Raw genomic sequence first — 16,367 nt, forward strand, 5'->3', positions numbered from 1 at the left:
GGGAAAACTGGTAAACTTCCTTCTACTGTTCTCCCCATGCACCTTCCTTCCTTCATACTTACACACAATATAGTGCATATAGAATTTAGCAATGTGGCTACACATATGATCAAAACACAAAAGTCAATTGCATCTCTAAATACAAACAAGAATCATCTAGAAGACAAATAAAAATAAGACATCAGTTACAATAGGATCAAATACTGGTGAACAAAGCTAACAAAAAATATTTATAATCTCTGTGGGAAAAAATATAAAACTGAAAAAAAATAAATTTTCATGGACAGAAATACTCAACATTACAAAGTTGTCCATTCCCCCAGACTAATCTATAGCCACAATGCAATTACAGTCTCTAAAAGAGATTACACACAAATTTAACAATTTAAATTAAGAATTTCTATTACTCTAAAGACACACTTAAAAAACTGAGAGAAGAGATGATTTATAATAAATTTTAAAAATCAGTATTAAGGATAAAACAACATAAAAAAAGACAACCAAATTAAAAATGAAGAAAGAACATGAATAGGCATTTTACAGAAGAGGAAAAAGCATATGTTGATAAATATATGTATAGATTGCCATCTTCACTAGTGATCAGGGAAATGCAACAAAAAAAAATACTTTTATTAATTGATTGGCAGAAACTAAGATGCCTCACATTACAAGTATTAAAGATAGTATTTCTCATACTTTGCTGGTAGAAGTATAAATTAAAGATAGTACTCCAGCATGTCAACTCTTAAATATATCAGTGAGAAACTCTTGACCAATATAGGCCAGAAGACATATACAACAATGTTCATAGCAGCACTATTCATAATAAAAAGTCTAGAAACAATCCAAGAGGGAATTGACAGAAGAATGAGTAAATTGGGGTCACCACAAGTAGAACATTATATAACAGACAAAACTAAATTACTTTCATATGTAAAACATGGAGTAAAAATAACTAAAAGAGGGGCTGGCCCCGTGGCCGAGTGGTTAAGTTCGCACGCTCCGCTGCAGGCAGCCCAGTGTTTCGTTGGTTCGAATCCTGGGCGCGGACATGACACTGCTCATCAAACCACGCTGAGGCAGCGTCCCACATACCACAACTAGAAGGACCCACAACGAAGAATATACAACTATGTACTGGGGGGGGCTTTGGGGAGAAAAAGGAAAAAATAAAATCTTTAAAAAAAAAAAAATACCTAAAAGATATAGTCTGACATCATTTTTTGTGTTCTTCTATTAATAGGCTTTATTTTGCAGAGCAGTTTTAGATTTAGACAAAAATTGGGTAGATAGTGCAGAGAGTTCCCACACACCCCTCACTCCTACACAGTTTCTCCTATTATTAATATTATGCACTAGTGTGGTATATTTGCTACAATTAATGAATCAATATTGATACTAACTAAATAGTTAATATTGATATTAACTAAAGTCCAAGACTACATTAAGGTTCACTCCGTGCTGTACAGACAAATGCATAATGTCATGTATCCACAATTACTGCACCATACAGGATAGTTTCTCCACCCTGAAAACCCCCTGGGCTCCACCTATGCATCCCTGTCTCCTTCCCTCTCTTCTTCCCTTCAAATCCCTGGCAACTACTGATCTTTTTACCTTCTCTATAGTTTTGCCTTTTCCAGAACGTCATATGGTTGGAATCATACAGTATGTAGCCTTTTCAGACTGGCTTCTTTTACTTAGCAATACGTGTTTACAGATCCTCCATGTCTTTTAATGGCTTGATAACTCATTTCTTTTTATTGCTGAATAACATTCCATTGCATAAATTACCACAGTTTGTTCACCCATTTTTTTTATTGAAGGATATCTTGGTTGCTCTCAGCTCTTGAGAATTATGAATTAAGCTTCCATAAACATTGATATGCAAATTTATGCATTGACATAAGTTTTCAACTCATTTGGGTACACACCTAGGAGCGCTGTTGCAGAATCATATGGTAAGACTATGTTTAGCCTTGTAAGAAACTGCCAAGCTATCTTCCAAAGTAGCTGTCACATTTTGCATTTTCACTAGCAATGAATGAGAGATCCTGTTGTTCACATCCTTGCTAGTATTATGTACCATCAGCTTTATAGATTTTAGTCTTCCCAGTAGGTGTGCAATTTTATCTCATGGTTGTTCTCATGTGCAATTTCCTAATGACAGATGATGTTGACCATCTTTTCATATTCTTCCCTGCTATCATTATATCTTCTTTGGTGAAGTTCAGATTTTTGGCAAACTATTTTTAAATTGGATCCTTTGTTTTCTTATTGTTGAGTTTTAACAGTTCTTTGCATACTTGGATACAAGTTCTTTCTCTGATAAGTGTTTTACAAATACTTTCCCCAAGTCTGCGGTTTGTCTTTGCATTCCCTTAACAGTGTCTTTTGCAAAGCAGTAGTTGTTTGTTTTAATAAAGTCCAATTTATCAATTTTTCTTTCATGGATCTTGCTTTTAGCATTGTACGTAAAAGTTCATCACCAAACCCAAGATCACCCAGATTTTCTCCTATTTCCAGAAGTTATTTTCTAGAAGTTTTATACAGACGTTCCCCAACTTAACGATGGTTCAATTTACAATTTTTTTGACTTTATGATGGTGCAAAAGTGATATGCATTCAGTAGAAAGCATCCTTCAAATTTTGAATTTTGATCTTTTCCTGGGCTAGTGATGTGCAGTACAAGACGTGTGCACGATGCTGGGCAGCGTGAGCTGGAGCTCCCAGTCAGTCACGTGATCACGAGGGTAAACAACTGATACACTTACAACAATGCTATACCCATACAACCATTCTGTTTTTCACTTTTAGCACAGTATTCAGTAAATTATATGAGATATCCAACACTTTATTATTAAATATGCTTTGTGTTAGTCGACTTTGCCCAACTGTAGGCTAATGTAAGTGTTCTGAGCACATTAAAGGTAGGGTAGGTCAAGCTATGATTTTCGGTAGGTTAGGTGTATTAAATGCACTTTTGACTTACAATATTTTCAACTTACAATGAGTTTATTGAGATGTAACCCTAAGTCAAGGAAAATTTGTAATTTTATGTTTTACATTGAAGTCTATGACTCATTTCGAGTTAATTTTTGTGAAAGGTATGCGGACTGTGTCTGGATTCTTTATTTATTTATTTTTTTTGCATGTAGACATTGGTTGTTTCAGCACCATCAACTGCAAAGATTATCCCTTCTCCATTGATTTACCTTTGCTCCCTTGTCAAAGATCAGTTAATTATATTTGTGTAGGTGTATTTCTGGGCTCTCTACTCTGTTCCATTGATCTATTTGTCTATTCTTTGTTCAATACTACACTGTCTTAATTACTGTAGCTCTACAGGAATTGCTGAAATTGGGCCTTGTCATTTCTTCAACTTTGTTTTTCTCCTTCAATGTTGTGTTTGCCATTCCGGGTATTTTGCCTCTTCATATAAACTTTAGGATCGGTTTTCCAATATCCAAAAACAACTCACTGAGATTTTGATTGGGATTTCATTGACTCTATTGATAAAGTTGGGAATAACTGATATCTTACAATATTGAGTCTTCCCATCCATGAACATGGAATATCTCTGCATTTATTTAGATCTTCTTTGATTTCTTTTATCAGGGTTTTTAAGTTTTCCTCATATAGACCTTGTACATATTTTGTTATATTTATACCTAAGTATTTCATATTTATACCTAAGTTGCTCATGTAAGTGGCATTGTGTTTTTAATTTCAAATTCAAATTGTTCATGGCTGGTATAGAGAACAGCAATTGCTCTTTATACACTAACAACTTTTTACCCTGTAACTTTGCTATAATCACTTATTAGTTCCAGGAGGGATTTTTTTTCAGTTCTTTGGGATTTTCTCATGGGACAATCATGTCATCTGCCAACAAAAAGTGTTATTTCTTCCTTCACAATTTGTATACCCTTTATTTACTTTCCTTGCTTTATTGTGTTAGCTAGGAAGATCAGTACAATATTGAATAGGAGTGGTGAAAGGGGACATAGTTGTCTTAGTTCTTGGTCTTAGGAGAAAAGTATCTAGTTTATCACCATGAAGTATGATGCTAGCTGTAGCATTTTTGCAGATTTTTTAATCAAATTGAGGAAATTCCCTCTATTTCTATTTTTCTGGGTTTCTGTCATGAATGATTATTGGATTTTGTCAAATTCTTTTTTTGGCATCTATTAATAGTGTCATATTACTTTTCTTCTTTAGCCTGTTTATGTGATGAATTACGTTACTTGATTTTCAAATGTTAAACCAACTTTGCATACACCTGGGATAAATCTTGCTTCATCATGATGTATAATTTCTTTTTGTACATTGTTGGATCCTATTTGCTAATATTTTGTTGAGGATTTTTACATCTATGTTCATGAAAGATACTATTTTGTAGTTTTTCTTTCTTGTAATGTCTTCATACAGTTTTGGTATTTACAGGACTATGCTATCTTCATGAAATTAGTTAGGAAGTGTTCTCTCTGCTTCTATTTTCTAGAAGAAATTGTGGAAGATTGGCATCATTTGTTCCTTAAATGTTGGTAGAATTCACCAATGAAACCATCTGGACCTGGTGCTTTCTTTTTTAAAATTTTATTAACTATTATTCAATTTATTTAATAGGTATAGCCTATCCGCATTATCTAATTCTCTTTGAGTTTTGGTAAATTGTGTCTTTTAAGGAATTGGTCTATTTCATCTAGGTTCTCAAATTTGTGGGCATAGAGTTGTTCATAATATTGCTTTATTATCCTTTTAATAGCCATAGGATTATTAATGATGGCTCCTTTTTCATTTGTGACAGTGGTAACTAGTATTTTCTCTCCTTTTTTCTTGGTTAACTAGGCTAGAGGTTTATCAATTTTATTAATCTTTTCATAAAACCAGCTTTTGGTTTATGGTTTTCTTTATTGATTTTCCATTTTGTTGATTTCTGCTCTGGTTTTTATTATTTCTCTTCTTCTACTTACTTCAGGTTTAATTTGGTTTTTTTCTAGTTTTATATATATATATATATACATATATATATGTATATATATAAACATGGAATACTACTCAGCCATAGAAAAAATGAAATCTTGCCATTTGCACAACATGGATGAACTTTGAGGGTATTATGCTAAATGAAATAAGTCAGTGAAGAAAGACAAATAGCATATGATTTTACTCATATGTAGAAGATAAACAAACATAAGATAAGATAAGGAGAACAGACTGATGGTTTCCAGAGGGGAAGGGGGTCGGGGGTGGGCAAAAGGGGTGAAAGGGCACATCTGTACGGTGATGGATGGCAACTAGACTTTTGGTGGTAAACACAACGTAGTCTATACAGAAGCTGAAATATAACGATGTACACCTGAAATTTATACAATGTTATAAATCAAGTTACCTCAATAAAAAATTTCAAATAGAAGAAAAATAAATAAAACTATAGGGAGTTAATATTTTTACTTCATTAGATACGTTTCAAAAAATTAAAATTTGACTGAACGAAGTTTTGGAGAGGATATGGAGAATTGGGGACTCTCATTCTCTGCTGGTGCATATGTAAACTGATACAGTCACTTGGGAAAACAATTTGTATTTCCTCCTAAAGTTGGAGATGCACATGTCCTACATCCAACAATTCTCTAGAGAAACTCTTACATATGTGATCAGGATAAGAGTACAAGTTTATTCATAGCATAATCATAATTTATTCATAGTTTATTCATATTTATTCAAGGCAAAATAAAAAGGAAGGGGCTAAATCAAATATTAATAATATAACAGATAAATAAACTGTTGTGTAGTAATACAATGAAATACTATCCAGCAGGAAAAACAAATGAAATACAAATATATAATATTGAGTCAAAAAGGCAAGTCACAGAAGAACGTATGTAGTGTAAATCCAATATTTCTACTTCAAAAGAGGGAAAATTAAACCACGGATTTGTAGCATAAGAAATAACTAAAGAGAAAGTCTAGGGAAAGCAAACCGTAGAATTCAGGCTGGCAGGGAGGAAGGGAGGAGAATGCTATGAGGAAGGGAACAGGTAGGCTTCAGGGTTATTTGGTTTTGGTAAAAAAAAAAATATTTGGTAAAAAAAAATTAAACTATTTCTTAAGCTAGGTGGTAGACAGACACTCTTTGGTGTGTATGGTATATTTCACAATGGAAAAAAATACATTAAATTTCTAGTGATTGCCCTTCTCCTTCCCTTCAGAATAAAATTCAGGTACAGAAAGCTGCCGGGAGCCGGTCTCTAGGTATAGTTACCACTGCCGCGTGACAAGGTCCGCCAGTGGGCTGAGAAATTGCAAGGCAATTCTCAAGGGTTAATAGGGAAAGTGCAAAGCATCTGTGTATGTATCATGCTTTTACTTTTGCTATTTTTATCCTGGAACTGCTGGGGAATTAGGGGAAGTTCTGCTGGTCAGCTTCCTCCTTCCTCCCCTCATAAAGTAGGTCAGAGGAACATTGATGGCCATCCCATAAGAGGAACTTGGCCAAATCAGGAAATTTTTACAGGAGGTAAATGGTGGCACCCACCCAGGAACAGAGGCATGCAAGAACTACCCCTTCCTAAGGCAACTCACGATCCTGATAAAGTTGCAAAGAAATATCATAATATATTGACACAGAGGAATTGGGATTATGATGAGGATTGAGAACCCTATAAAATAGTTAATGGTAAAAGAGAAACCCCAAGCACTGTGCCTGTGTGGCTTTCAATCCCCTTATACTTTGCAATACTTCTGCTTTCATTATTACAGGAATAAAGATAGAGGCTTAGGGCCATTCGACCCATGAGAAACTAAGTCTAGACATTACACCCCATTTTGTAATCAGTCTTAAACATCTAGGCGCCTGGTAGACATATAGAAAAGGTCAATATCTATAATTAACAAAGGTTGCTTGCTTCTCACAGACATACTGTGCTAATATTGTAACAAGATACGCTTATATACCCATTTTGTTTGCCAAAATTATGTACTGAAATAATTCCATGAAATCATAAACACATGACCTGGACCCTATATAAGTGCTTGAATACTTCGAATAAATCAGACTTGGAAACCTCACTCCTTGTCTCACTGCATCTCTCTCTCGCCGACTCCGTCCATCCCTTCGGGAGACCCTGGACTCTGCTGGGGCTGGACCCTGGCAGAAAGCCAACATGATCTGCCCCTCTCCCACCCCTTTACCTTTCTCTCACCCTGGACTCTCCCAAGTTCTCCACACTCTAATCATGCAAACCTTCTTTCTGTTCCTTTAACACTCTACGTTCATTCTCAACCTTGCATTTTTCTCTTCCTTCTGCTTATAACTGTTTCCTCGTGATCTGTGTAGGACTAACTCCTTTTCACCATTCAGGTCTCAACTCAAACATCACCTCACCAGAAAGACTTTCCCTGAACATCTCATAGCAGGTAAGTGGCAGAATCAGAAATATATCTACTCTTCATGATAAAGTTTCTGACAACAAAATTTACTGGGATATATCTTCTTTGGCAATCGATGTCCTACTGTAATATAAAATAAAGATAGGAAAAATGGAGGCTACATTGCTTTGGTGGACGAAACAATGTCATCTGTAACTAAATAGCTGGCAGTGGAATGGAGAATGAAGACGTTAGAAATAATCAGTATTGCTATTTTAAAAGTTGACTACATCTTAACTTATAGATACTTTGCTTGAGTTCATATGTTTCTGAATGATCACAGCTTGCTAATATAAACACTTTATCTATAGTGCTTAATTCAGGGATTTGCTATTCTTTTTCTGAACTTTTGCCCCAATCAAAGGCAACTGCACTATCATTAATACTCCTCCACTTTACCCATTTCAATTCTAGGGGTTTTAAAAACTGACTCAAGTCATTTATACTTAACAATTGAATACGCTAAGAAGGAAAAAGAAAAAGAGCTTGATTAATTTTGAGTTCAGATTAATCCATCAGACATAAATAGCTTGCATATTTCCTTTAGGAAATGAAAAAGAATGCCACTCGCTACTTCAAAGGAACACAAGCAATTATCTGTATTTCTATATTCTATCTTTAAACTACTTATTAGCTCATTTGTCACTTAGACCAATTAGTTTTGGTTGCTGAAGATATTATTCAATATGTAGGAAAGTAGTTGCTTTGTTGTAACCTTATTATTCCTTTTTATTCCTAATTTTACTGCAACTCAGCTTTGCACATTTTAATATGTTCATTTTATTTTAAACATTAATTCCCTGTCTCCTTGTTAGCATGGTATATCTCAGAAGAATTTGGCTTAATTTAAGACATTTCAAATTTCTAGAAATAAATGACACCCTTACCAGATGTCATTTTTACAAAAACTAAACCCAATTGCTTATAACTGACTGAAGTCCATAAATAATACCTACTATATTTCTGGTAAGTGGCTTAAATGTCATTTCAACATAACATAAGAGGTGACTGATGCAATTTTTCTTATAATCTTTGACATCTTTATTTCACTAAGATAATTTTAAGTATGTTTATAGTTGGTTCTATACTACCTATTAGCTAAAATATTTAACTGCAATAACGTACCAAAAAGAATTATAATAATGTACCAAAGTAAAGTTCTGATTCAGGTTCTGTACAATGAAAAGTGAAAACATATATAGCCATCATATATAATCCAGTATCTAAATCTCTGTGAAAGAAAAAAATAGACTACAGTCTAAATATGTAACATCCATTATAAAAAGAGTTAAAAGAATCTCAACATTCTTATTAGGATGTAAGCATTTCACAAACTCTCGAGAATTTATTTGGGTAGAATAACCCATTGAACTTTCATGTACTATACCTTTTTTCTGTTTATCCTTGATAAAGGATGTTTATTCTATTGTTTACAAAATTAAACTATAAAGGGGTCAGCCAGGTGGCATAATGGTTAAGTTTGCACGTTCTGCTTCGGCAGCCTAGGGTTAGCAGGTTCGGACCCCGGGTGCAGATAAGGCACCTCTTATCAGGCCATGCTGTGGCAGGCATCCCACGCATAAAGTAGAGGAAGACGGGCACGGATGTTAGCTCAGGGCCAGTCTTCCTTGGCAAAAAGAGGAGGATTAGTGGCAGATGTTAACTCAGAGCTAATCTTCCTGCAAAAAAAATTAAACTATAAAATCTGGAAGTTAAGTTAATCTAAATCTTTGTAAAATCATGTCAGCTTAAGTATAAATTTCAGTTAAAAATGAGAAGCAGTGAGAAGCGTTCAGATCAAAATTATAACTTGCATTGTAGTAGAGGCCATTAAATGGTTCTGCATTACGGAATTACTGATTAATATAATCAATTAACTCCCTCAAATTGTGAAAGCCCATGTAATTTCCATGTACTTAAATTTTCTCTGACAGAAAAATAGTTTAGAAAATTCCAGAAAACCAGCTCTGCAATTGTTACTTAAACTTCTTTATGTTGTTTTTAATAGTACTTGGGAATTGCTATTCATTGACACCACATGTGAAGAAACTTGCCAGGATTGACTGCAAAATCTATCAGTTGAAGCAGATGCTGAAAGACAGCAAAACTACAGCTAGAATTTCTCATCTGAATTTCTCTCTTAATCCCTGCTGGGAATGAGAGGAGGAGAGCACAGAGGTGAGAGGTGTGAAGACGCCACACTCATTGCATTGATGCGTCCAATACTGTGACGTAAATTAATAATCTACCCAGGCTGACAAGAGTTGGGACCTGGGTTCCCAGCCCCTCAAAAGTAAGTCAATTTTTTTCCTTCCTTTAATCCATTTCTTCTGACAGTACTTCCATCCTATTACTGGATTGTGGCTGAAGGCTCCACATAAGCTTCATTTGGACTTGAATTTTTTTATTGTCTTCTCTTTGAAGTCTCTCCCCATTAATTTAGCAGGTCCTAAAACTGGCCAATAACACAAAATATAGAATTTTGATTTATCCATTTCTATTTTTTGATCTCAACCAACTTCACCACTAGTTAAAATAATTCTAGTTTAGAAAATGAAACTTTCAATTCTCTGCTCTTCAAAGCAGAAAGAAAAACAACACAAATTTTATGTTTCTATGACTAAAGCACTTAATAATCATTATTTTTTAAAAGCCAAAGGTTGTTATAACTTAAGAAGAAGGCAAAAGGAACATAAAATTTTGTGGCATATAGTCTAACAATAAGAATTTCCTCCAAAAATTTCCATAAAATTTTGGAGTCCATTTTTTTATATATTTCCAAGACAACATACTATTTTATTCTACTAATTTTACTCTTCAAATATAATCACTAACAATTTTATTTAAAAGTTTAAATTTTACTTACTTCAATAAACACTAGTGCCTATCAAGTGATTTATTATTATCGACAAATGAGATTTACAGCGTTTCATGCACTTTTAAACACAGAAGCTATTTCACAATCCTTAAGAAACATGAGCTAACCTGTAGCTATCTGCTTTTCCAAATGTAGTTCAGAAGATCAGAAACACACCAACCACTAGCCAGGCGAGTTATTCTCAGAAAACAGTCCTATGAATTGCCCAGGAACAATAACCCAAAGAGAGGAGAAACAAGATTGTTGGTGAACTACTGTTTTTGTTTTTACATTAATTAAAGTAAGGATCAAAACATCCAGTGGTAGACAGAATTCTACGACTGCCCCCAAGACTGCTGCCCCTGGTGTGCACACCCTGTATTGTCTCTTTCCCCTGAGTCTGGGTAGAACTTGTGACTAGGGTGGGATAGCTCCTTTAATTAGGCTCCATAGACTTCATGTTAGAAGACAAGTGAGAATTCTCTTGTTGGCCTTGAAGAAACAAATTGCCATGAGTCCTACCACTGCAACGAACTGAAATCTGTCAGATAACATTAATGAGCTTGGAAGATGACCCAGAGTTCCAGATGAGAACCCAGTCCCAGCCGACACCTTGAGTTCAGCCTGAGACCCAGAGAACAGGACCCACTGAAACCGTGATTAATTTCTGACCCACGGAAATTAGGAGATAGTAAATTTGTGTTGTTTTAAGTCACTAAGCATGTAGTAATTTGTTACACAGCAATAGAAAAAGAATATAAACCATACTATATTTTGTGGGTGACAAGTCAGATAAAGTTGTTTACACAAAAGGTGAAAAGTAAACTGCCAAAAACATACAAAGTGCACTGGGCATCCAGCCAACGGAAACAGAACCCAGAATCCTCACTATTCTTCGCTGCACCTATAAAGTACTTCTGAAACGTATATATTTATGTATAAAGATTTTTATCTGGCACATTCAACTTGAAGACACAAAAGTGATACAATGACTATCACCATCCTTAGAATGTGTAACTATTACCCTAAATTTGATTTGTTTTCTACCCTTACCAATATTTTGTTTATAAATATCAAAAAATTAAGATTGCATTAATTAATTATGCATAATTAATAATACATTATAAACTGCTATTTGAATAGTGCTTAAGATATCTAATACCTTCATTTTTGGATCAAATTCTTTTGATCCAGAGACAAAAGGTAGATTTTAGGATCTACTTCAGAGGAAATGGTTGGAAAGAAAATTAACACCCCATCACGTACATACAATTTACACTAAATGAAATGTTATTTCACCTTAAATTTCTGAGTGAAAAGACAGAAGGAACATTAATGTATTCGTGGAGTTACAATTCATAGGCTAACTTCAGCCTATATAATTTATAAGCTATGAATTGTAAAGTACTTATATTCCAATTTTATCTGCTACAATTTCCTTCAAAACATTTACCTTTTTCCTATTTTCAGTATTTCTTCTGTCTATTCAATATTTAATAAAAAGATTATATTTTAAATGAAAGATAGTGGGGCAATGCTATAATTTCTTTAAAGCTGCTATTATACAATAATATCTATTTGTTCTGTAAAAAGAACAAGTTGACTATTTTAAAACTAAAGTTTCCACTCACGTGTTCATCTTCAGCCTTAATGATATCTCACTGATTAAGAAGAATTACCCAATTGTAGAAACAGTAAAATTCTCCTTATCCAGTAAGCAATCCAAGATTGGCAGATTATTTTATTTTAAATATTGCAAACATATAAAAAATGTAAATAATGTAATGGAAAAGTTATCATAGCTTGATCTATAATTTGATGTTAGATATTATATCACCTTAAAAAATTTTTAAACAATGAGTATTACTTAACTGAAATGATCTGTATGCTTCTCCACATAAACTTTTGCATTCATCTATCTCAGAGGTAACCACTCTCCAGAATTTGATATCATGAGAATATTCACTTACATTTTCTTCAAAATTTTTGAAGAAAAAGTATTCGCATTGAGAGCCTTAATCCACTTGGAAAATTCCTTTGTTATACTTTGAGGTAATTGTTTCATTTGTGTTTTTTTTAAACATGATAATCAATTATCCAGGCACCAAATAATGATGAGATGATCCTTCTATTATTTGTAGTTCCACTCATGCAAATACATCCATATCTCTGTCGATATCTATTTATACGTATTTATGTATAACACTGATTCTGGTCTCTCTTTATTGGATTTTGATGACTATTCTTGCCATAACAACGTACAATCTTAATTACTATAGTCTTAAATGTCTTGAAAATTAGTAGGGAAAGAATTCCTGACTTCAGTCATCTCCAGAATTATGTGTCTATTCTTGACCCTTTTCTTTTCCCTGTTAATTATGAACAGTTTGTCACCTTTCATGGAGAAACTTTTTATTGTAATTGTATTTGATTATAAATTGGAAAGGAATAAGTTATTTAAAATATTGCATGAACATTGCTTATTCTTCTTTTTCACTCCTCAATACGATTTTATAAATTTCTCCATATAGGTCTCTCACATTGTTAGATTTACTCCTAGATATCTTATAAATTTTATGTTATTTTAAATAGGAAATCTCTTTTTGCAAATTATATATTTTGGTTAGCTACTGGTGTATAGGGATGTTACTGATTTCCTTTACATTGTTCTGTCTTCAGGAAATTGCTAAACTCATAGTTTTAACATATCTTCAGGATTTTCTATATAATTACAGCAACTGAAAAAAAGAAGTGGACACATTCCTGTTCCAGTATTATACCTCATTTACTTCCTTATTGTGATGGTTAGGACCTGTATTCCAAAGATGAAGACAAGAAAAGATAGGGAGCATTGTGTCTTGTTCTTTACTGAGAACGCTTGTACAGTTTCACCATCGGTATGCTTGATATAAAAAATTTTTAGACATCCTTTTCCAGTTTAATAAAGTTCTTTTCCACACTTAATTTGCTAATGGTTTTTCTGCTGATGACAGCAAACCCATCAGTTCACTTTTCTGCATCTACAGCAGTGAGGCCTCACCCTCTTCAATCTATCAATGCTGAAAAGTTCTTGCATTTCTGGTGTGTATCATGGGGTGAAGATATATTATTGATTTTTACCTGGTGCTCAATTTGATTTGTGAGTATATAACTTATAATCTATTTCAGTTCATAAATGAGATTGGTCTATAATTTTATTTTCTTGCACTACAGTGATTTGGCTTTGTATCAAAGTAACAGTAACCTCATAAAATGACTTGAATAGCTTTTGCTCTGTTTCTGCTCTCTGAAAAGAATACATATATTTACATATGTATATATCTTCATAATAAGCATAGAAGTGTCTTTCTCAAACTTGCAGTTAGAAGATGAATAAGTTCTGGGGATCTAATGCACAGCATTGTGATTATCGTTGGCAATACTATATTATATACTTGAAAACTCCTGAGCAGATCTTAAATGTTTTCACCACAAGAAAGAAATGATAAATATGCGATGTGATGGACGTGTTAGCTAACAATAGGGTTGTAATCATATTGCACTATATAAGTGTATCAAATCAACTCATCGTATACTTTAAACTTACACAATGTTATATATCAATTATATCTCAATTTAAATATGTATACATAAGAAAGTCTTTTTCTGGGAAGTTTGATAAAATTTATCTGGAAGACCATCAAAGTATGGAGTCTTCTGTTGATTTTGATCCTGATTCAATTTATTGAATTTTTATTAACTTACTTGGATTTCCATTTTTTGTTCAAATTCCTTCATTTATATTTACTACAAAATTGTCTATTTCATTCAAGTTCTGAAATGTATTGGGATAAAATTGTTCATAGACAAGTTTTTTTTTTTATCTTAATACATTTCAGGTCATGCTGCCTGTTTGTGGTGCAACTATTATTTATTTGTGCTTTTTCTCTTCCTTCCTTGATCATTCTTGCTAAGGATTTATACACAATTATGCTTTCCTATAACTGCATTTTGGTTTTTTTAACTTATTTCTAACATTTGTATTTAAATTTTCTACTCTTATCTTTATTTTGGTTTACTCCTCCTTTTTTGTCATTTACTCTGTTGTTCTTTTCTAGATTCTTGACTTAATGCCTACCTTTTTTCTGCTTTTTAACAAATGCAATTGAGGCTCTAAATTTATGTTTTAAACACCATTTTAACACTATCCCACAAATACTGACATGTAGTACTTTCATTTTTATTGTCATAAATATTTTTAGTTTCCCTTATGGTGATGATAATTTTGAGAATATTACCTTGGTGATATTTAGTTATGTCCACATAGAATAGGGTGAAACCTACCACGCAGGCTGAGATTCTCAGTCTCATAGGTGACATGCCACAAGCTCATGGGGCGACGACTGTGTGATCCTGAAGGAGTAGCTTTAACTGTCATTAGGGCTAAAGGGAGCACTTGGGGGCAAGACAGCTGCAGGTCTTCGGTGAATTTGGCAAGCTTGTATTTTACAATGCTGTTTTACTTTCACCTTTTCCAGAAGACTGCGTGTGATAAGAACAATGTATTTCCTAGTGAATAGATAGGACTCTGCAGCATTCTTTAATGACTGTGACAGTAAAAAGAGTTCCACAATCACTAGAGAAGTACCAGGCATTCTTCAAAGGAGAAAAAGAAGGCCAAGCAACGTTTTTTCCACTGTTAAAGCTGTAGCTTTCAAACAAGGAAAAGCTTTGATCCATCCTGACAACAAGCATACAATAACCAAAACATTGTTATATCTATTGCTGAAGGCAATTGTATAAAATGCGTTTGGAGTTGCTCAAAAGGGCCTCCTTGAGGCTTTGGTCTAGCTCCTACCCCTACTTTATAGTTTTGACAGGATTATACTGTAGACAGGTAAGACATACACTAAAACTTCCTTGGCTGTACCTTTAAAGTTTTCTCATCATTGCTGGTTTAACAATGTAATCAATTTATCCCTGCCACGGTAATAAACTAACAGCTCTGGCTAATGCGTTGTGTTAATCAGCACTAGCAGAATGGGAGAGTAGAATCCTCACTTAAGTTACAACACAATTAATTTATAAGGATGTTGCCAAAGATTACCCCTTGAGTAAGAACATGCTATGAATAGTGCTGACCTTGAAAAAGTGCTAGGACTTTCTCTTTATATTGTAAAGTACCATGATTACCCCTGATTGATGAAACTTAGAAAGAAAATCACTATACAGACAGATATTGTAACAGTATTTATGCATGAACATGAGTATGCTTCCTTTAACTTGAAAACACACAATCATTGAAGTGTGTTTATAGTAATCTCTTTACTTATACATAATTAAACTAAAAAGACTTCTTTTGATTCATTGGTCTTTCTTTTATCTCAAATCTAGTAATAACAATTATTTTGAACTAATTAGATTGGAAGGAGACCAAAGCAAACAATTATTTCTATTATCCTCCTTCTTTATAAGGTGAGGGAGCAAATCTCTCTGCTACCTGGTGACCATTCCAGAAAACACAGAGGTGATTCAAGCATAAAACACATCATAACAGTTTTATTATTCAGAATTTAGGGTGTGATAAGGGAAAGCAAAAGTAAAGAGAATTGTCAGGGGAGATAAGGCATGAATATAAGTATTTGCTTTAACACTAGATATAATTATTAATATAAATAATATTTTTAAAAAGTAATCGTGTGATTTTTAGGAATATAACATAAAAAATAAGGACTGCTTCATCAAAATATCTTAAAAAATTGCCAGAAGTACAGAGTTCACAAAATATTTTGGCAATAAAAAGGAACTTTTCTTATCTAGATATAAAATAATTTGGTCATTTTACAACAGAAGATCTAAATTTTAATTTTACTCTTCTATTAATTTGTAATAAAAGATATAACAATTGTAACGAAGGACATCCAAGATCATTGCCATATTCTACAAAATTGTTTTAATGGCATTAAAAGTTGTTATGTACTTCACAATGGCCACCCTTTATCCAATGCAAGTAGATAATCTGGAGAAAGAGGAAAGAAAGCACAAATGTTGGCAAGGATGTGGAAAAGGGGGAACCCTTGTACACTGTTGGTGGGAA

General features: G+C 33.5%; 1 long non-coding RNA gene across 1 annotated transcript; it reads left to right on the forward strand.

Moving 5' to 3' along the window:
- The first annotated feature begins 7,058 nt into the window (after positions 1-7,058).
- On the forward strand, positions 7,059-13,255 carry LOC139076830 (uncharacterized). The gene is made up of 2 exons (XR_011528824.1): positions 7,059-7,422; positions 9,443-13,255. It is a non-coding gene; the product is annotated as an uncharacterized lncRNA (long non-coding RNA).
- The last annotated feature ends 3,112 nt before the right edge of the window (positions 13,256-16,367 follow it).

The sequence above is a fragment of the Equus przewalskii genome, chromosome 17 (genome assembly GCF_037783145.1).
Source record: "Equus przewalskii isolate Varuska chromosome 17, EquPr2, whole genome shotgun sequence".
Classification (NCBI taxonomy): domain Eukaryota; kingdom Metazoa; phylum Chordata; class Mammalia; order Perissodactyla; family Equidae; genus Equus; species Equus przewalskii.